Source organism: Hyla sarda, chromosome 2, assembly GCF_029499605.1.
Source record: "Hyla sarda isolate aHylSar1 chromosome 2, aHylSar1.hap1, whole genome shotgun sequence".
Lineage (NCBI taxonomy): Eukaryota > Metazoa > Chordata > Amphibia > Anura > Hylidae > Hyla > Hyla sarda.
The window spans coordinates 245334052-245356676 of NC_079190.1; the positions used below are offsets into that span (position 1 = coordinate 245334052).

A 22625-nucleotide genomic window follows, 5' to 3' on the forward strand; every position below is an offset into this window, starting at 1 on the left:
CATATTTGTGGTCACTTTGTATGCCCTAAAAAAATGTATAAAAAGCCCCATCAAAACAAAATTGTACCGATAAAAACTTCAGATCATGACGCGAAAAATGAGCCCTCATACTGGCCCGTATGGGGAAAAATAAAAAAGGTGCAAGTAGTTCTAATTTTTTTTAGGTAGTAAAAGAAAATAAGACCTATATACATTAGGTATCCTTGTAACTGTATGGACCTACAGAATAAAGATAAGGTGTCATTTTTACTGAAAAGTGTATTGCATAGAATCAAAAGCCCCCAAAAGTTACAAAATAGTGTGTGTGTGTTTTTTCAATTTTGCCCCACAAACACACACACACACACACACACATATATATATATATATATATATATATATATATATATATATTTTTTTTTTTTTCGCTGTAGATTTTGTGGAGAAACGATTGATGTCATTACAAAGTTAAATTGGTGGTGCAAAAAACAAGCCCTCGTGGATCTGTAGGTGGAAAATTGAAAGTGTTATGATTTTTAGAAGGTGACGAGGAAAAATGAAAGTGAAAAAATGGCCCGGTCCTGACATGTTATAGTCAGCAGAGGACGGGAGACACCTGTATGACAGGACATGGAGGTGCCTGGACAAAGCATTGACAATGGACTCCTCTGCCTGCAATAGATAAGGGGCTATGAGGGAAAGCAGAGGAGGGGAGGTGACCGACATGATAGGTGTGAGGAGGAGACGGTCCGTACAGCAGTATGTGAGAGGAGTCCCTGAGCCAGAGGAGGGAGACAGACGCCTGGGAGTCACAGAGAGAGCGCCGGGCGGGCGGAGACAGGAGAGGGAGGAGCGGCAGCACACAGCCTGGGACCGTACGTGCCGGAGCACGGGGAGGATGGACGGGGAGCTGCCCTAGTGCACCGGGCACCGCGCTTCTCCTTCCCCGGGAGCCGCAGGCTTTCCATGCTGGACAAGGCACCCTCTGGTTTACAGTGAAGGGCCCGGCCAGGACACAAGCGCCAGTGCATGCCAGCTCCACAGCAGGTAAGAGAGGAGGGCACTGCCCACTGGCTGCTATAGCAGGGAATGGCATATCATACTGGATGTGGCCCCCGACACCATCATCATCACCAGCAGCGGAGAGGGGTCTGGGGGTCCAGGTGTCATTATGTACCGGGGATGCCATGGATGTGGGACCAGGAGGGGCTGCCTGTGCTCATGGCTATACATTGGGTACCTGGCATGACAGCACTGCGAGTCCCTGCCCAACATGGATGCATTTAGTCCTCTATTACTGTGCCTTTGGCTATGAACTGATAATATGAGGCAATAGAAAACACAGCAACCATGATCATCAATGTAAAATACATCTAATCTACTGGAAGATGGTGTCTATGGGCACATGGTGGGTCCTGGAAGAATAGCAGCATTTTTATAGCTATATTATAGTAAAAAAAATAATAATCATCCTTTAAAGGGTTAATGTGAGCACTAGGCCTGCAATGTCATTTGGGGGTACAACCTGTGTGGCACTTCAACGTGTGTGGTTGGGAGACTGTGCCAGCCAAGCGCCATGGTAAGGATTCTCTATACAGTTGTTCCTGATTGTTGGGAAATATATGATCAGGACTATGGGAATGAAGCTTATTTTATCATTATTATGATGATGATGATTATTATTATGATTGTTATATATTTCTACTAGTCAAAGCAGACAAAGTAAGAGTGTATGACCTGCCATAGACAAGCTTTATGATATATGATGTTACCAATCTGAACAATAAGTAGAGATCCTAGTCGTCCTTTAGTGGGGTAACTGCATGTTTCTGGTTTCCCTAACACTAGAAAGCAGCTGTTACTGCCAGCGGAAGCTGCGGGCACAGCCTATAATTCTAGTGGAAATGTAATGTTATACGGTGGGCATGTTATACTAATCTCACAAAAAACGGAGGGTCCCTGTATAGCTCTCGTAATGCACATGGATGGGTTGTGTAGATATGGCAGCCCCTTTACTGATTATATTTAATGGGTGTTTCTAACATTTATTAGACCTTCACAGTTGTTGTATCACTATTGTCTGATACTACGGTATAATGGAAAGATTTGCACCTTTTTCTATGATTTGTACCCACTCCTGGTTTTGGTTAAAATACGCACCTAATACTCTATGTGAACCCAGCCTCCGGCTGGGTTCACATAGAGTATTTGGTGCGTATTTTAACCAAAACCAGGAGTGGGTACAAATCATAGAAAAAGGTACAAATCTTTCCATTTTAATATTTCTCTATAATGGTCTCACTTCTGGTTTTGGCTTCAAATACTGACCAAAATACTGTGTGTGAATCCAGCCTAAGATGAATGCGGTGAAATGGAACAATATGATGTGAAGGGGCTTCATGTGGGCTATGTTTCTGCATGAATGCCCTTTTCCTAGGGAGCATCCTGACAGTGAAAACCATCAGTAACCTGACTAGATCGGAGGAGATCCTCCCAAGAAGAAGGTGGCGATTTTAGGAAATACAATGTCACTGCGGTTGTTGTGTAGAATTTAGCAATGTTGCCAAACAGCTGCTGCCTTGTGCTTCACGGTCACAAATCCCAGAGGTGTGTTTTTGACAGCCAGATATATTTGGCAGTTCCATAATAAGACACGAGGTGGGGGGGAGCTAATGAACACAATTAATTCCCAGGAGTCATCCCATTTCTATACTAACGTTGTGTTGGCGTTCTGACCCGACGGACCCTTCATCTGTGTGTTACAATGTAGATCAACAGTGGAGTAATCATTAATGGAGTACTCCGCTGCTCAGCGTTTGGAACAAACTGTTCTGAATGCTGGAGCCGGCGCCGGAAGCTCTTGATGTCATAGCCCCACCCCCTCATGACATCATGCCCCGCCCCATCAATGCAAGTCTATGGGAGGGGGCGTGACGGATGTCACGCCCCCTCCCATAGACTTGCATTGAGGGGCACAAGGCATGACGTCATGAGGGGGCGGGGCTATGATGTCACAAGCTCCCGGCGCCAGCGCTCGGAGCAGTTTGTTCCAAATGCTGAGCAGCGGAGTATCCCTTTAACCAAATATTGCGGAGCAGCTACTGTGCTGTATTGTCTTATAGAAGGTTGGAGGACAGGTGCCAAAAATCGGAAGCCAGTCTTGTGGAAAACACGTAGAGAGGGTAGGAATAGTAACTAGGACCTATGTGATCAAGTGCTCATAAATATCTGTAGATCTATGTAGATAACATGCTTTGACATCTGTGTCAGTTTACTATGGTTGGACATTATGGTGCTCTCAAGTCACCCAAGTGCAAGTAAAAAGGGCAAGTGTTCACTCAAAAAACGTGCAGGAGGATGTGGTCTATCGCAAGCCCTTCTCCGAAAGGAGAGAGGCCCCCCAACAAACCAAACCCTTCGCCTCCGGACAAAAAAAGGCACCTGCAAGGTTCCAGGTACAATGTCCCCTTCCGCCGAAGCTACTAAGGGACCGAAAGTGTTCCCAGCGGACAACTAGGCGTTAACCATGTTGTCGCCAAGGAAACAGTAAAACCGTTTCGGCATCCCGCCAAAGCAGGAATGCCTGGGGTATGGCAGGGAGGTGAGGAACCCAATTGTCACACACACCTCTCCTAGACCGGCAGGAGGGACACCCATAAGGGCTACCGCACCCTACCAAATCCTTGTGAACAAACAGAACACAAAACGTGGACACAGGCACAGTGACAAAAAATAAATACATTGCTACACTTTCGCCCCCATCATTGGCTTTTCCTTCCTACCTGCTGCAGATCTTCATTATCAGGCCCAGTTGGTGTTTAAATGTCATGTCATTTAAAGGGATACTACCGTGCTGACAATTTATCCCCTATCTAACGGATAGGGGATAAGTTGCCTGATCGCGCGGGGTCCCCGCAATCTCGCACGCAGCACCCCGATCTCATCAGCCCCCGGAGCGAACATCGCTCTGGGTCTGATGACTGCCGATCACGGGGCCGGAGTATCGTGGCGTCATGGCTCCGCCCCCATGTGACGTCACGTTCCGCCCCCTCAATGTAAGTCTATGGCAGGGGGCGAGACAGTTGTCTCGCCCCTGCCATAGACTTGCATTGAGGGGGCGGAGCGTGACATCACACGGGGGCGGAGCTGTGACGTCACGATCACCAACCCCATTATCAGACCCGGAGCGGATGTTCGCTCCGGGGCCTGATGAGAGCAGGGTGCTGCGTGCGAGATCGTGGGGGGTACCCAGCGGCGGGACCCCGCGCGATCAGACAACTTATCCCCTATCCTTTAGATAGGGGATAAGTTGTCAGCACGGTATTACCCCTTTAAGGGAGAATGCTATTCAATACATACCCTAATTTCTGCAGAACCTCTTTTTTGAAGATGAATAAGGATCAACTATTCCCTGACATTCCTTTCACATTAGGTTCTGCAGCATCTATTTTGAGCATTATAGGCCATGCATCTACTGTAGGACCCCGTAGTGCACACACTGATGAAAATGGGGCATTTCATGTCAGTCAGTCAGTGACAGCAGATGACAGCGAGTGACACTTCCCCCTTCATCATCGTCATCTTCTCCTTATGCTTTTATGTAATGCTACTACTCTATGGTGACATGTACGCTGTATTATTGTAACCATTCATATTGGGCATTGATGATCCAGACAATGCATTTTGTTTTGCTGCAGTTCTTATCCTTTGTGTCAAGTAGGAGACAGTATAGGTGATATGTTGTAGTTTTGCCAGTTCTTTTTAGGTTTGGCTGTGGAGCAGGGAAATTGTCGGATCCTTGAAGTATTGTGATTAATGGGGGATCAGGATATATGGGAGGCAGCTGTATTACAATATAAAAGCCATCAATGTGGCTGTGGGAGAGGGGAGATGCTGTCAGTATTATACTGTGGGATTTTAGCTTCATTACATTGTTTGCAAGGATGCACAGACCAAACTACATCTCTCTGTTGGTAGATTTGGGTCATATTTTGGGAATATGCTGCTGAGCTGGAAGTTACTTGCCTGTCTTGTCTCTATATGTAATTGTCGGGTTGCACAAACAGAATTTATGTCAAATGCAGCCAGACACCAGTATTTCACTCAATACAATTCTGTCAAATACCCCAAAAAACATTATCTTGAACATGTAGAGCAGTGGTCTTCAATCTGCGGACCTCCAGATGTTTTAAAACTACAACTCCCAGCATGCCCGGACAGCCGATGGCTGTCCGGGCATGCTGGGAGTTGTAGTTTTGCAACATCTGGAGGTCCGCAGGTTGAAGACCACTGATGTAGAGAGATAACATTTCTCTTTTGCAGTTATAAAGAGGCAGGATGAGATAATTGTGAATAATGCCGCTATCAAGCTAATGTGCCCAATAGTATGACAGATTGTTAGAAGGTGCCTGACAAGTAATAGTTTTACACAATACTCCTATGTGTATCAGTGACATTAGGAGCGACCATCCCCCCCATCCCTCCATATGGTTTATATTGGCTGATCATATGAAAGCAGGTGCATATAACAGTGTTTGGGACCTCAGGGGATGGCCACAGAAACTTTGATGTGCTGCCCGGACTTGACAGTAGATATATATATTCCATTTTTTTATATTGTATTAGCAGTGTTATCTCTGATCAGAGGCCGTGTATTTTGCTCATTCCTTGTAATGTTGTTTTTTCAGGTTCCCATTTGGGGCAGGTCCAAGATGCTTGTTTTGTATTTGTCCGTCAGACATATTGTTCAGAGATTAAAATTAAATATAATATATTTGAACTAAATAAACATTTTCTATTGCTGTTCAAATGTTATTTTATGCTCTATAGTTCCATAAGTTATTAGTTCATCTCACCACTGTCATTAAAACTAATTTTTGCTGTTGCGCTCTTTATGGTAAATAAAAAAATATTTCTAATGTACTTTGTTAAAAAAAAAAAAAAAATGTTTTATGTGTGTTTAAAAAAGCTGCCACTAGGTGTCTCCCTGCTTGTCCAGAGCACATTTCCCCCCCATCTCTTGCACAGACCTTGGACTCTTGCTGGCCTGGCAGAAGTCTAAAATCAGGAAATGCTGAGGGGTGTGTGTGCAGCCTTATCCAATCATAGCTCATCTCACACTGAGCTGATCTGGGCTGTGTGTAGCAGAGTGTGGGAGGAAGTTCTCCCCTGTATGGCTTCAGATGATGTCACACCTGCTGGGGAACGCCCCTTCCCAATCTGTGAATCTGACTGAGACTGAGCAGAAAATACAGAGCAATATCAAGGTAGAAAACTAACAAATAATAAAAATAAAGGCAGGGGGTGGTTTATCATGATGAGGCAGTGAACTGGGAGGATTATAAAATTTAGCAAGATCATGACAAATACTCTTTAAATATCTTTTAAATCTTTTATATATCAACTGGCTCCAGAAAGTTAAACAGATTTGTAAATTACTTCTATAAAAAAATCTTAATCCTTTCAGTACTTATGAGCTTCTGAAGTTAAGGTTGTTATTTTCTGTCGAAGTGCTCTCTGATGACACTTGTCTCGGGAAACACCCAGTTTAGAAGCAATTCCCCATAGCAAACCTCTTCTAAACTGGGTGTTTCCCAAGACACGTGTCATCAGAGAGCACTTAGACAGAAAAGAACAACCTTAACTTCAGAAGCTCATAAGTACTGAAAGGATTAAGATTTTTTAACAAATCTGTTTAACTTTCTGGAGCCAGTTGATATATAAAAAAAAGTTTTTTTCCTGGAATACCCCTTTAATGATATTTTACTAGCACACCAATAAGAACCATCATAGAATATAATCCAAGAATGGTAACTAAAAGTAGGTATTGTAAGTGTACAGTGGTCCCTCAAGGTTATACAATGGCCTCAGGTTATAAGATATTCAACATACAATAGCATTCTTGGACCATTATAACTTGAAACATGCAATGTCAAAGACAGTCTGTATTTGCGGCACAAATAAATGGCTGAAAGAAATGATCAACCAGATGGGGTATTTTACTGCTAAAACCCCTGTATTACTGAAATACAGTGCCTTGCAAAAGTACTCACTCCCCTTGACTTTTTTTTCGTATTTTGGGACATTACAGCCTTAAAGGGGTACTCCGGTGGAAAAAAAAATTTTAAGTCAACTGGTGCCAGAAAGTTAAACAGATTTGTAAATTACTTTTTTAAATTCTATTAAAAAATCTTTACCTTTCCAGTACTTTATAGCAGCTGTATGCTACAGTGGAAATTTGTTTCTTTTTGAATTTCTTTTCTGTCTGGTCCACAGTGCTCTCTGCTGACACCTCTGTCCGTGTTAGGAACTCTCGAGATCAGCATAGGTTTGCAATGGGAATTTTCTCCTGCTCTGGACAGTTCCTGATACGGGCATTAGGTGTCAACAGAGAGCAATGTGGACAAGACAAAAAATAAATTCAAAAAGAAAAGAATTTCTTCTGTAGCATACAGCTTCTAAAAAGTAATGGAAGGGCAAAGATTTTTTTAATACAAATAATTTACAAATCTGTTTAAATTTCTGGCACCAGTTGATTTAAAAAAAAAAAAAAATGTTTTCCGCCGTAGTACCGTTTTAAATTCAATGTTTTGTTAATCTGAATTTTATGTGATGGATTAGAACCCAATAGTCTAAGTTGGTGAAGTGAAATGAGAAAAATATAAAAATAAAACTATTGTTTAGAAAAATGGCAAGTGTGTAGGTAGTCACCCCCTTTGCTAGGAAGCCCATAAAAAGCTCTGGTGCAACCAATTACCTTCAGAAGACACATGTTGAGAAGTACAAATCAGGGTTAGGTTATAACAAAATATCCAAATCTTTGATGATCCCCAGGAGCACCATTAAATCATAACCAAATGGAAAGAACATGGCACAACAGCAAACCTGTTGAGACGGCCGCCAACAAAAACTCACAGACCGGGCAGGAGGGCATTAATCAGAGAGGCAGCACAGAGACCTAAGGTATCCCTGGAGGAGCTGCAGAGTTCCACAGCCGAGACTGGAGTATCTGTACATAGGACGACAATAAGCCGTACGCTCCATAGAGTTGGGCTTTATGGCAGAGTGGCCAGAAGAAAACCATTACTTTCAGCTAGAAACAAAAAGTCATGTTGTGAGTTTGTGAAAAGGCATGTGGAAGACTCCCAAAATGTATGGAGGAAGGTGCGAGGGTCTGACGAGACTAAAAAAGTTTTCTTTTTACCCATCAAAGAAAACGTTATGTCTGGCACAGTCCCAACACATCACATCACCCAAAGAACATCTTTTTAGCAGCCGGGACTAGGAAACTGGTCAGAGTTGAGGGAAAGATGGATGGTGCAAAATATAAGGATATTCTTGAGCAAAACCTGTACCACTCTGTGCATGATTTTAGGCTAGGACGGAGGTTCACCTTCCAGCAGGACAATGACCCCAAACACACTGCTAAAGCAACACTTGAGTGGTTTAAGGGGAAACATGTAAATGTGTTGGAATGGCCTAGTTCCTTATTTTGGTGACATTTTAGGGGCTTTAAAATGAATTACTAATTTTCCAAAGAGTTTTGGTCTCAAGATACAATAGGTTCAACGTACAATGGTCATCCTGGAACCAATAATATTGTAATTTCAGGGATTACCTGTCTGAGGGTTATGTCTAGACTTTTGACGTTCTAATAAAACACCAACTGTTTACAGTCATTCTCAACACGTGTAATATTTGCAATGTGGAAATTATTTGACATGTTGACTAGGGCCACCGCTTAGGCTTAGGAAGTTCGTATCTGGAGATGTATGCATAGCTAGGAGTCATTCAGTTTGGTAGAAGGGCTGGCCTCTATGTTATCATGTTTACACATGACACCAAATGACACCTTATGACACCTTTAATGATCTGGAGATCATTAAAGTAAACACACTAGATTGGCAGCCTCTACATGTTTCGCTGTTACAACGGCGTTCTCAAGAGGCAAACAGTGGCAATGGCTGATTGCCATTGCCACTGTTTGCCTCTTTAGAACGCAGTTGTAACGGAGAAACATGTAGAGGCTGCCAATCTAGTGTGTTTACTTTAATGATCTCCAGATCATATAAGGTGTCATTTGGTGTCATTTGTACCAAAAAAGGGCACTGCGTAGAAACGGAAGCTCTAAAAAGTAGCAAAATGGCATTTTTGTTTTTTAATTTCACCCCACAAAATTGATGTCATTACAAAGTTCAATTGGTGACGCAAAAAACAAGCCCTTATATGGGTCTGTAGGTGTAAAATTGAACGTGTTATGATTTTTAGAATGGGGAGGAGGAAAAAACGAGTCCTTAAGGTGAAAAAGACCTTAAAGGGGTACTCGCTGGAAAACATAAAAAAATTTTTATCAACTGATGCAAGAAAGTTAAACAAATATGTGATTTATTTTTATTTTAGAAATCCTAATTCTTCCAGTACTTTTCAGCTGCTGTAAGCTGTTGAATTTCCTTTCTGTCTGACCACAGTGCTCTCTGCTGACACCTCTGTCCATGTCAGGAACTGTCCAGAGCAGGATAGGTTTACTCTGGACAGAGATGTCATCTGAGAGCACTGTGGTCAGACAGAAAGGAAATTCAAAAAGAAAAGAACTTCCCCTGGAGCATAAAGCAGCTGACAAGTACTGGAAGGATTAAGATTTTTAAATAGAAGTAATTTACAAATCTGTTTAACTTTCTGGCCTCAGTTGATTTCATTTTTTTTCCCAGCGGAGTACCACTTTAAGGTGTTAAGTACCAGGATGCAAGGGTGTACCTGTACATTCTTCATCCTGAAGAGGTTAAATCACCCCTTTTTCCAATTTTTCTAATAAAACAATGTAAAATAAATAAAATAGTAAACATACTTGGTATCATCACATGCATAATTGTCTGAACTATTATATTATTGCATTCCTTATCCTGCAGAGTTAATGACAAAAGGCAAAATTCCAAATTGCGGATTTTCTATCACATCCCAGAAAAAAAATTGAACAAAAGCCAGAACTACAAAAAAATGGTTAAAAACTATGGCTTATGCTGCAATAGCCCTAACATGGCTCTGTAGGTGGAAATGTAAAAATGGTTTTCAGATTTTCAAATATTCTCCAAGTTTAGTATCATTGGAATCATACTGACCCATAGAATAACGTTGGCATGTTCGTTTTACTGTATTGTGAACTTTGAAAAAATTATTGCCCCACAATATTGCACATGTCCATATTTTTTAAAAATTTTGCTCTACGTATAATCTTCTGGCTTCGTAATGCATTATATGATAAAATAAAGTGCACAAAGTCCCACAACTTTATCAGTGCAAACATTATAAAAGTTATGGATCTTAGAAGGTAAGGAGGAGAAAAACGTAAGCCACAAATCAAAATTCGCATGAAGGGGTTAAAATAATTGAAATATCAAACTAACTGTTACTTACCTCTCCAATCCTGCACTGATCAGCCTCCAGTTGGCACTCCAGGCTTACTTTAGGAGCTTACGACAAGTACCTGCTGCAGCCAATCAGCGGCCTTGGCAGTCTTGCTCTGTACTCCTGGCATCATGGCTGACATCACTGACATCACTGAGTGGTGAGGCCAAAAGTAGAGAGCGTGACTGCAAAGGCCACTGGCTGCTGTATTTACGTGACGTCTGCTTCCAGAGCAAGCCAGGAGTACTGAATGGGGGATCAATGAGGATTGGAGAGGTACCAGTGGCGACCGGGGTGCGGGGGGGTGCGGGCCGCACCGGGTGACACCAGCCTGGAGGGGTGACACCACGTCCGCCAGCTAACCCCCCGGAAATCATTTGCAGAGAGTGAGCAACAGCAGTGAGTGACATGTTCACCAGCAAGCCCCACAAACCAAGCCCCCCCCCCCCCGTCCTCATGTGTGCGGCGGCACGTGGATGGCTCCGGACCTGCTGAGCGACTCATACAGTAACATTGCGACCAGGGTGACACCATGTCCGCCAGCACCCATCCCCCCCCCCTCCCCCCCCCCCCTAAAACACTTGCAGAATAACTTGCAGAGTTAGAGTGACAACTTCAGCAGCAAAAGCACCAACCCCCCGTCCTCATCACGTCCTCACCAGCGGCGCCACTACACAACCACATTCCTCCCCCCGGCGGCACGTGTGCACCTTCGAGGCTGCTACCTAGGATGTCAGGCGGCGCGCTGAGTCCCGACTCCCTCCAGCCCTGGTCCTCTTCACCAATCCGGCAGCACCACAGACAACATGACTGCCACCACCGGTCCTCCGCTGTTGTCCGGCGACTGGGGTGCATCTGACCCCTGTAAGGTACTAACAGGGATAATGGGGTTGCTGAGAGGCTCTGGGGGGGTGCCACTGGCAGGAGGATGATCCTCCTTATGTATGATGAGGGTGCTACTGATGAATGATGGGGGTGCTGCACCCCCATCATCCATCAGCGAGATCATCCTCCTGGATGATGGGGGGTGCCACTGGCAGGAGGATGATCCTCCATATGTATGATGAGGGTGCTACTGATCAATGATGGGGGTGCTGCACCCCCATCATCCATCAGCGGGATCATCCTCCTGCCAGTAGCACCCCCATCATCCATCAGCAGGATCATCCTCCTGCGAGTAGCACCCCCATCATCCATCAGCAGATCATCCTCCTGGATGATGGGGGGTGCCACTGGCAGGAGGATGATCCTCCTTATGTATGATGAGGGTGCTACTGATGAATGATGGGGTACTGCACCCCAATCACCCATCATCAGGATCATCCTCCTGCATCCCCGCACTAACCTATTGGTAAAGGCTTGAAGTGCCTGTGACACTGATCCCAATGGTACTTACCGTTTGCTAATCCTTGGCTTATTTCCTTCATTATTCCTGTTTTTTTTTTTTATGCAGGTAAAGTAGCTTGGTGCACACGAGTGTTCTAAAGCCCCAAGTGCACCATGCTGATCCTCCACCCCTGTAAAATCTTTCTTATAAGTAGAGAGATTTTACCAGGGGGGAGCAGACGTCACAGTGCACCCGGGGCTTGGGATGCCCCACGTGCACCAACTACTTCACTTGTATAATAAGAAAAACAGGAATAATGAATAAAATAAGACAAGAATCAGCAAATGCTAAGTACTGTTATCGTCACTGTCAGGTGATACTGATGACCAATATCCTTTAAATGGGCACTTTTTTTTTGCATATGATAGAGCAAGATTTGTAATTTACTCCCTGTAATAAAAAGAAAAATGTATTTTTATGTCACTTTCATGGCCTTATAAATCTGGCCACTAGGGGTCTCCCTTCTGGCCCAGATGGCATTTTGTCTGCTGAAAAGCACAGACTTTAGTCTCCTGCTGGACTGGCAGGAGACCAAACCCAGGAAGTGCTGTCTGGCCATAGGCTGCCAATAGCACTTGCTCTCTGCCTGTGTATGAAACTGTATATGATGTATCTCATCCACACGCTACTCCTCGCACACCTGTCATGTCAAAAGATTTTAATAACCTGAATAGTTTTGTTAGATTAACCCTAAAATATAATGACAAGATCATTTTAATGCTCTTTAGTAATCATTTAGTGCAGATTGCGGTTACTGAGCCCCTGAGAGACCCCTTCATAATACACAGATATTTGTCATTCGCTCCAATTCAGGAAGAAGGTCCAGAGTTTATCTGTTTGCCAGTAATACACACGCAGGACTTTATCTCTCTTACGTCTCTGGCCAATCACAGCACAAACTCCTCTCTGCTATGCTATGACACAGGGCTGGTGAATGTGTACAGTGGATATGGAAAGAAGTTGTTTGAAGCAACATTACCATTTACTCTGTTGCAGATTTTTCATGTGCCACATTTCTGCTACATGTGAAATCACACTAAGGGTATGTTCACCCGGCAGATTTTATGTGCAGAATTCTGACTGAAAATTTGCTGTAATTTACTTCAAATTGATTTGAATGGGATTCCACAGTCCCATTTAGACAGCAGAATTTCTGTGGCGGGCTTTCCCCCACAGAAATTCTGTTTTCTGCATTCCATCAAAATATAAGACTAGTCTTTTATTTTGCATAATTCCGTGGCGGCATCCAATTAAAATCATTGGGGCTTGAATTTTAACGGAATATTGTGTTTAGATAACACAGTTTCGGTTGCATTTATGTTCTGAGCGGCATGCTGACTTACAGTTATGTTCTGAGCAGCAGGAGCTGCGCTCACTTCATAGACTGTTAATATTGTCTGCTATTAGCAGCCGTGCACTCACAGTCCGTGAAGGACATCAGCGATTCCCCCCAATGTCCATCTTTCACCCTTAAGTGCTATGTTCAATAGCAATGACAGTCCCCCTAACAGATTTGCACTACCGTAATATTTATGCGGGGGTCTGATCAGTTTGTTTGCCACTGGAGGTCCTCTCACCTGCTCTGCGTGGGTCTTGCTGATAGAACCTTCCTTAAAATGCCTGGCAAAGTCATCACAGCATGCCTGGCCAATAAAAGTTACCTGGCAATCAGAAGTCACACCGACTGCCGGGAATTGTAGTTTCCGGACAGCATGCGTAATGACACCAGGTAGAGGGGCCCAAACAGGCAAATATAAACTCCGGGGGCACAGAATGCAGTACTATGGGCCTAAAAACATGCTATTGGGCATCAATATGGTGATCTGATTGACTAATGAGCCTCCGCCTCTCTAGCTAGACTTTCGGATCTACTAATAACACATTATCATTTGCTCTATATGTCGCCAGACCATACTAGTTGAGAAAGGTCTTTGAGATGGTATTTTGTCTTTATTTAATCACTGTACTAAACTGGATGGATTGAATCCCTCTGTCAAATGAACTCAATATAAATTCAGAGCCAGATGTATTCAGCCATACTAAGCCATATGGATATTTTGTCTTTCTTGTTTCTCTCATATATAAATGAATTTAACTTTCTTCAAGCATAACAAGGAGTGCAGTAGTTTTTATACTGTTACTCCTATTCAGTTCTAGTTATGGGATAGTATTTTAGTGATCACATATCTGTTGCTACATTACGCTACACAAGCTGATACATGAGCAGCTTGTGATCTGTTACCTGTATTATTCAGCAGAAGTGTAAAGGAAGAAGTGCACACAGAGGCATTTTAAGCAGGCATGCATTGCTCTCCATTGCATTTATAATTTAACAGATATGCAGATATGTTTTGTCAGAGTATTTCCACCCGGCTGGCTCCCTCGAGTTTCTGAACTGCCCATCTGAGACTGCGGCATCTGCGCGCAGATTTCGTTTCTCCCCTGACAGCTATTACTCTTTAATGTACCAATTATATTTGCTGGGGCTTATTATGTAGAATAGATCATTTAAATACTAAGTCATGCTTCTACAAAACTAGTTATGTGTTCGAGGAGAAGCCCCAAAATCAATGAAAAAGAATGTAAGCTGCAAAGAGTGAGTAGAAAATAAAGAATGTTCGCTGCATATCTAGGAGATTTTGGTGCACTAACATATAGCTTTTAAAGGGGTTGCCTGATAAAGATAACCCCTGTCTATATTCCCTAATATGGCATATTGACCTCATAGAGGGGGATCTTCATCTGTAAAAATTGAACTCCTGATCTAATTTTAATGCTAAACATTTAAAAAGACTCTATGATGATCATAGGCTAAACGTTGGGAGCTCACACTCTGAAACCACATTTAGTGTAAACAATTTAAATGAAAATAAAGTATGAAGGAAACCGTCTTACCGTACTAGACTGAAAAAAAAACCACAAAACAAAATTTGCTCTCTTGGCATTGATGAACCTTTTCATGTCCCTTAAAAGATTTTGTTCATTCTTCCTAAGGTAACAGCACAGGTATCCTCCCTGCTTAGCAATAGCTTGTGTAGCTTTACCACCCAAACAGCAATCACAACAGTGTCCACCTTCACCCCCAAGTACTCTAAGGCCTTATTCACACTACCGTTAGGACACAGTAGTGTGACTGCCGTCGGGGCAACCAGGGAAAATAGCGGGAGAAAAAATTCATCTTTTTCTGCCGCTGAAAAACAGCGGCACTCGATGGACCCCATTGACTATAATGGATTTCATCGGGATCCGCTGTTGCCCGTTGCGCCTCATCAAAATGAGTAAAAAAAAAAAAAGAAAAGTTTGACGGCCCTTCTTAAAGGGGTGCAATGGCCGTGTGAAAGAAGCATAAGTAGTCCCCCCCCCCCAATCATACCAGTTATAATCCCATACAGTCTTACCAGTAGCCAATGCTGTGTCCTAATTATAACTTCTCCCTGATGTCACCATAGTGCCTTGTTCTGCCCCCTCAGTAGTCATAGCAGGTTCTCCTCACCCCTTCACTACTGTAAGTATGTACAACAGTACATTCTATCTAAGTAGCCATGTCCCCTTCCCTAGTCACATCAGTGTCTGCCCCCTCCACTATATACTCTGCTTCATTGCTTTCTTGGTCAGCACTGCACCTTCTGCCGGCAGAAAGCTTTATTTGAACAGCATATTGCTCAGCTACTGCATACAGAGATTGCTGCATGAGGAGCACAGAACTACCATTATCTGACCTCCTCTGTCTGAACAAATGGGGGCAGATGCTGTGAAACTCCAACTACATGTCCTTGGTATTGGGTGGAAGCCTATCTCACCAGGCAATGAGTTTTAGTCTTTAAATAAACAGTGCATGTTGTTCAGATTGCTCAAAACCGACTAGCATTAGCAGTGGATGTGGTCTGTATTCCCCAGACTATAATATTTTACAAAGCTTTAGAGCCGGTACATATGACTTAACCTAGTAATTGCTTTATGTGTTAAAGTATTTAGAAAATGTATGTTTAAAAGAGAAAAAGGGCCATTGTGTGAAACAAGCAGTCTATGTGTAATGATCTACCTATGGAGCTGAGAAAACGATTACTGTGCAGTCTACAACAAAAGCTTTTAAATGTAGCTTTATTGTATAAAGTAATCCAAAGAGAAAATAAGGACATATAGCACTCACCTTTTTGTTGGCAAACGTGGAGGGACTTTATTTAAGCATATCAAAGGTGCAATACATCAACGGGAGACAAGAAAGACGAGCAGCTCAGTGGAGCTGAAGGAGGAAATGATTACAGGAATGCTTGGATCAATATTACATATACAGTCATGGCCGTAAATGTTGGCACCCCTGAAACTTTTCAAGAAAATGAAGTATTTCGCTTAGAAATGGATTGCAGTAACACATGTTTTGCTATATACATGTTTATTCCCTTTGTGTGTGTTGGAACTAAACCAAATAAGGGAGGAAAAAAGCAAACTGTACATAATTTCACACCAAACTCCAAAAATGGTCTGGACAAAATTATTGGCACCCTTAACTTAATATTTGGTTGCACACCCTTTGGAGTTCACTTAGTCTTTGCATTGTGTGTCTGTGTGTGCCACAGACACACAATACAAAGTGTGTCTGAGGACTGGAGAACCAAAATTGTGTAAAAATATCAACAATCTCAAGGTTACAAGTCCATCTCCAGAGATCTAGATTTGCCTTTGTGCACAGTGCGCAACATTATCAAGAAGTTTGCAACCCATGGCACTGTAGCAAATCTCCCTGGGCGTGGACGGAAGAGAAAAATTGATGTAAGGTGTCAATGCAGGATAGTCCGGATAGTGGATAAGCAGCCCCAAACAAGCTCCAAAGATATTCAAGCTGTCCTGCAGGCTCAGGGAGCATCAGTGTCAGTTCGAACTATCTGTCGTCATTTAAATGAAATTAAACGCTATGGCAGGAGACCCAGGAGGACCCCACTGCTGACACAGAGACATAAAAAATCAAGACTACATTTTGCCAAAATGAACTTGCGTAAGCCAAAATCCTTCTGGGAAAACATCTTGTGGACAGATGAGACCAAGATGGAGCTTTTTGGTAAAGCACATCATTCTACTGTTTACCAAAAACAGAATGAGGCCTACAAAGAAAAGAACACAGTACCTACAGTGAAATATGGTGGAGGTTCAATTATGTTTTGGGGTTGTTTTGCTGCCTTTGGCACTGGATGCCTTGAATGTGTGCAAGGCATCATGAAATCTAAGGATTACTAACAGATTTTGGGTCGCACAGTACAGCCCATTGTCGGAAAACTTGTGTCCGAGATCTTGGGTCTTCCAGCAGGTCAATGACCCCAAACATACGTCAAAAAGCACCCTGAAATGGGTGGCAACAAAGCGCTGGAGAGTTCTGAAGTGGCTAGCAATGAGTCCAGATCTAAATCCACTTGAACACCTGTGGAGAGATCGTAAAATTGCTGTTGGGAAAAGGCGCCCTTCTAATAAGAGAGATCTGGAGCAGTTTGCAAAGGAAGAGTGGTCCAACATTCCGGCTGAGAGGTGTAAGAAGCTTATTGATGGTTATAGGAAGCGGCTGATTTCAGTTATTTTTTCCAAAGGGTGTGCAACCAAATATTAACCCCTTAAGGACCAAGGACGTACTGGTACGTCCTTGGTCCTGCTCTCCTGATATAACGCGGGGTTACACGGTAACCCCGCATCATATCACGGCGGGCCCGGCGTCATAGTGAAGCCGGGACCTGCCGATAATAGCGCGCAGCGCTGATCGCGGAGCCGCGCGCTATTAACACTTTAGCCGCACGCTCAGAGCTGCGGCTAAAACCGAAAGTGAAAGCTGCCGGTTAACTCAGTGGGCTGTTCGGGATAGCCGCGGCAAAATCGCGGCATCCCGAACAGCTTACAGGACAGCGGGAAGGCCCCTACCTGCCTCCTCGCTGTCCGATCGCCGAATGACTGCTCAGTGCCTGAGATCCAGGCATGAGCAGTCATGCGGCAGAATCATAGATCACTGGTTTCCTATGAGAAACCAGTGATCAATGATGAAGATCAGTGTGTGCAGTGTTATAGGTCCCTATGGGAGCTATAACACTGCAAAAAAAAAGTGAAAAAAAAAAGTGAATAAAGATCATTTAACTCCTCCCCTATTAAAAGTTTGAATCACCCCCCTTTTCCCATAAAAACAGTGTAAATAAAAATAAAAATAAACATATATGGTATCACCGTGTGTGGAAATGTCTGAATTATAAAAATATATCATTAATTAAACCGCTCGGTCAATGGCGTGCGCGCAAAAAAATTCCAAAGTCCAAAATACTGCATTTTTGGTCACTTTTTATATAATTTAAAAATGAATAAAAAGCAATCAATAAGTCCTATCAATGCAAAAACTGTACCGTTAAAAACTTCAGATCACGGCGCAAAAAATGAGCCCTCATACCACCCCATACACGGAAAAATAAAAAAGTTATAGGGATCAGAAGATGACAATTTTAAACGTATTAATTTTCCTGCATGTAGTTATGATTTTTTCCAGAAGTCCGACAAAATCAAACCTATATAAGTAGGGTATAATTTTAATCGTATGGACCTACAGAATAAAGATAAGGTGTCATCTTTACCGAAAAATGTACTGCGTAGAAACGGAAGCCCCTAAAAGTTACAAAATGGCGTTTTTTTTTTCAATTTTGTCGCACAATGATTTTTTTCCCGTTTCACCGTAGATTTTTGGGCAAAATGACTGACGTCATTACAAAGTAGATTTGGTGGCGCAAAAAATAAGCTATCATATGGATTTTTAGGTGCAAAATTGAAAGAGTTATGATTTTTTAAAGGCAAGTAGAAAAAAATGAAAATGCAAAAACGGAAAAAACCCCGGTCCTTAAGGGGTTAAGTTAAGGGTGCCAATAATTTTGTCCAGCCCATTTTTGGAGTTTGGTGTGACATTATGTCCAATTAGCTTTTTTTCCTCCCATTTTTGGTTTAGTTCTAATACACACAAAGGGAATAAACATGTGTATAGCAAAACATGTGTTACTGCAATCCTTTTCTGTGAGAAATACTTTATTTTCTAGAAAACATTTCAGGGGTGCCAACATTTACGGCCATGACTGTATATTACAGACATCCTGACACTTTTTAACAAACTAATCATAAGAGAAAAAGTGCTCCTTGTTATAGTTCTAGCTTTGGGCATTAAATGATCCTGTACCATCCTATGATATATTTATTATATATTAAATAAAAAATAAAAAAAAAGCTATCACTGTTGCCAAAATTACTGTTGGTTCCTCTAGGTATAGAACTCAAAAACAGAAAGACTTGCAGCTCCAAAATTAATTAAACTCTTATACCTTATACATTGTTGAACATCTTGTAAAAGCACATGACTGGTGATCTACGCGATGCTTTCTTTGCAGTGACACCTGTCATTTTGAAAATGCAGTCCATGTGCATAAATCTCATTACAGAGCAGAAGGAGCCAAGCAGATTGATATATAGGCGGAGATTTATCAAACTTTGTGCAATGGACCAGTGAAGCAATTGTTTATAGCAATCAATCAGATTGCTTCTTTATTTTTGAAAATGCTTCTGGAAAATGGGCAATTTGATTGGTTGCTATAGGCAACTGATGCACTGTTCCTTTCATAAATCTCCCCAATAGTTTAATCCAGCATAACGTTTCATTTATTCATGTAAATCTCTGCTTATTTTGTGCTAAGTAGTAAAGTGGGTGGTCTTACTCAGTGATTGACAGCTCTCTATTTGTATACTTATACACAGATAGATGTCAATCACTTAATAGAATCGTTCACTTGACTACTTAGCCCCAAATGAGCAGAATAGCATGAATAAAATGCAAGTAATCCTGGAACTTTCCCCACAAAACTATATATCAATCTGCTGAGCTCCTCCTCCTCTATAACATGACACCTGCAGACTGGACACCATATTCAATGTAACAGGTTCCCTTTAAGTGCTCTGTTTGATTACTTCTGTCCATGTCAGTCACCCAGTCTAGGCAATCTTGTATATTTAATGTAAATCAATAAAACAGTTCCCCTAGTGGTGACATTTATATAAGTGATTTTATAACACTTCTCTGGGCAGAGAAATGATAAGACTGTAGGGTTTTTATATTACGATTCTATGTGTATTATTCCCTTGCAGAGGAACTGAAATTGTTCCTGTAACATAACATGGCAGTTTTGATCTTATCTGTAATTTGCTCATTGTGTTCTAGCTCGATCCTCCACGTTGTCTGCTTTGTGTCAGCTGACATCTGTAGTTTATAACATGGTAAAACTGAAAGTGACTTGCTCACAAAACCAGATGTGGCTTGCTGAATCAGTTTATGAGATGTGCAGTGCTCTGCTATAGCAACTTGCTGCCAAATCTGTAACTTTCAGCGCACGTTTAGTGGACCTGCATACAACATTTACAAGTGCAGTTTATAGGCAAACCATTAAAAAAAAATCTCATTTTATGGTTTCCTCTATGTGCCTGCTGAGTGACTTTTATAACTGATTCGACCATTGCATCAAACAGATCCATTTCCTGTCTGGCCCAACTCATAAAGCAAGGAAAAATGCAGAAAGAGTGTAACCTCTAAAATGTCACAACTAAAGTGTAACCGTAAGAATCAGCTCCAGCCCCGATTCACTCGCAGGTCATCTATCAGAGATGACAGTATGCATGCTAAAATGTCAATTCAGTGTCGTGACAAATGCTGACAGATAAATCAATGCCAGTTTATAGACCGGTTTATACCATGCTATATTTATGCTGAATCATTTAATCTGCATTTCTCAGGTCTTACTATCTTGTGAGAGGAAAAAAGAAATGCTGCCCTTTAATTTTCATTGCCTTTGCTTGCACTTGGCATATAGCTTTAAATTTTGATGGAGGCATTTTTTTTACACCTTAAAATAATCAACCAGTTAAAAAATGAATCAATAATTAATCAATAATTAAATGCATGCCATTTTAGGAAATAAGGCAGCTAGGTGACATCTGCTACTTCTCATGTCTGCTTCACCAGACAGATTATCTCTTTGGGAGACTGAGAAAGCTGAGAGGGTACCGTGAGCCCATCAGCTTTCAATAAATGTTCTCTTCCCCACCCGTCCTGTTACTTCTCCCCCCGAAACAATTTTCTGCACCTGCCTGCCGGACAGGTAAATCATACTTTACCATGATGTTAGTCCGGCAGCAGGATGTTTAAAACTTCAGGCAATATCTGCAGCCCGAAAAGTAACGCGATCAGGAAATATTCCCGGAAGTCCCATAGAGTTGCATAGGACTTCTGGTACATCTCCTAGTCGTGTTACTCTTGGTCTGCGGAGATTTTTAAACATGGGTACCAAGTTTAACTGTAAATCTCTAGCCATTCGCGGAAGTTATGCTGGAACATATATATGTACACAGTCACGGCCGTAAATGTTGGCACCCCTGAAGTTTCTCAAGAAAATTAAGTATTTCTAACAGAAAAGGATTGCAGTAACACATGTTTTGCTATACACATGTTTATTCCCTTTGTGTGTATTGGAACTAAACCAAAAAAGGGAGGTAAAAAAGCAAATTGGACATAATGTCACACCAAACTCCAAAAATGGGCTGGACAAAATTATTGGCACCCTTAACTTAATATTTGGTTACACACCCTTTATAAAAAAATAACTGAAATCAGTCACTTCCTATACCCACCAATAAGCTTCTTACATCTCTCAGCTGGAATGTTGGGCCACTCTTCCTTTGCAAACTGCTCCAGGTCTCTCTTATTGGAAGGCTGCCTTTTCCCAACAGCAATTTGAAGATCTCTCCACAGGTGTTCAATGGGATTTAGATCTGGACTCATTGCTGGCCACTTCAGAACTCTCCTGCGCTTTGTTTCCATCCATTTCTGGGTGCTTTTTGATGTAGGTTTAGGGTCATTGTCCTGCTGGAAGACCCAAGATCTCGTAAGTAAACCCAGCTTTCTGACTCTGGGCTGTACAGTGCGACCCAAAATCCGTTAGTAATCCTCAGATTCCATAATGCTTTGCACACATTCAAGGCACCCAGTGCCAGAGGCAGCAAAACAACCCCAAAACATCATTGAACATCCACCATATTTCACTATAGGTACTGTGTTCTTTTCTTTGTAGACCTCATTTTGTTTTTGGTAAACAGTAGAATGATGTGCTTTACCAAAAAGCTCTATCTTGGTCTAATCTGTCCACAAGTTTTTTCCCAGAAGGATTTTGGCTTACGCAAGTTCATTTTGGCAAAATGTAGTCTTGCTTTTTTTATGTCTCTGTGGCAGTGGGGTCCTCCTGGGTCTCCTGCCATAGCATTTCATTTAAATGTTGATGGATAGTTTGCGCTGACACTGATGCTCCCTGAGCCTGCAGGACAGCTTGAATATCTTTGGAACTTGTTTGGAGCTGCTTACTGGACTATCCTGCGTTGACAACTTTCACCAATTTTTCTCTTCCATCCATGCCCAGGGAGATTAGCTACAGCGCCATGGGTTGCAAACTTCTTGATAATGTTGCACACTGTGGAAAAAGGCAAATCTAGATCTCTGGAGATGGACTTGTAACCTTGAGATTGTTGATATTTTTTCAAAATTTTTGTTCTCAAGTCGTCAGAGAGTTCTCTTCTCCTCTTTCTGTTGTCAATGCTTAGTGTGGCACACACAGACACATAATGCAAAGACTAAATGAACTTCTCTCCTTTTTATCTGCTTAAAGGCGTGATTTTTATATTACCCACACCTGTTACTTGCCCCAGGTGTATTTAAAGGAGCCTCACATGCTTGAAAGAATCTTATTTTTCCACAATTTGGAAAGGGTGCCAATAATTTTGTCCAGTTAGTTCCAATACACACAAAGGCAATAAA

The 22625-nt window shown here is 42.2% G+C and overlaps 1 protein-coding gene across 1 annotated transcript in view; it reads left to right on the forward strand.

Moving 5' to 3' along the window:
* The first annotated feature begins 645 nt into the window (after window positions 1–645).
* RAI2 (retinoic acid induced 2) overlaps window positions 646–22625 on the forward strand; it is a 78759-nt gene continuing 56779 nt past the window's right edge. The window contains exon 1 of the mRNA XM_056556829.1: window positions 646–1026. The gene's annotated coding sequence lies outside the window, so the exon portion shown is untranslated. The remainder of the gene's footprint in view (window positions 1027–22625) is intronic.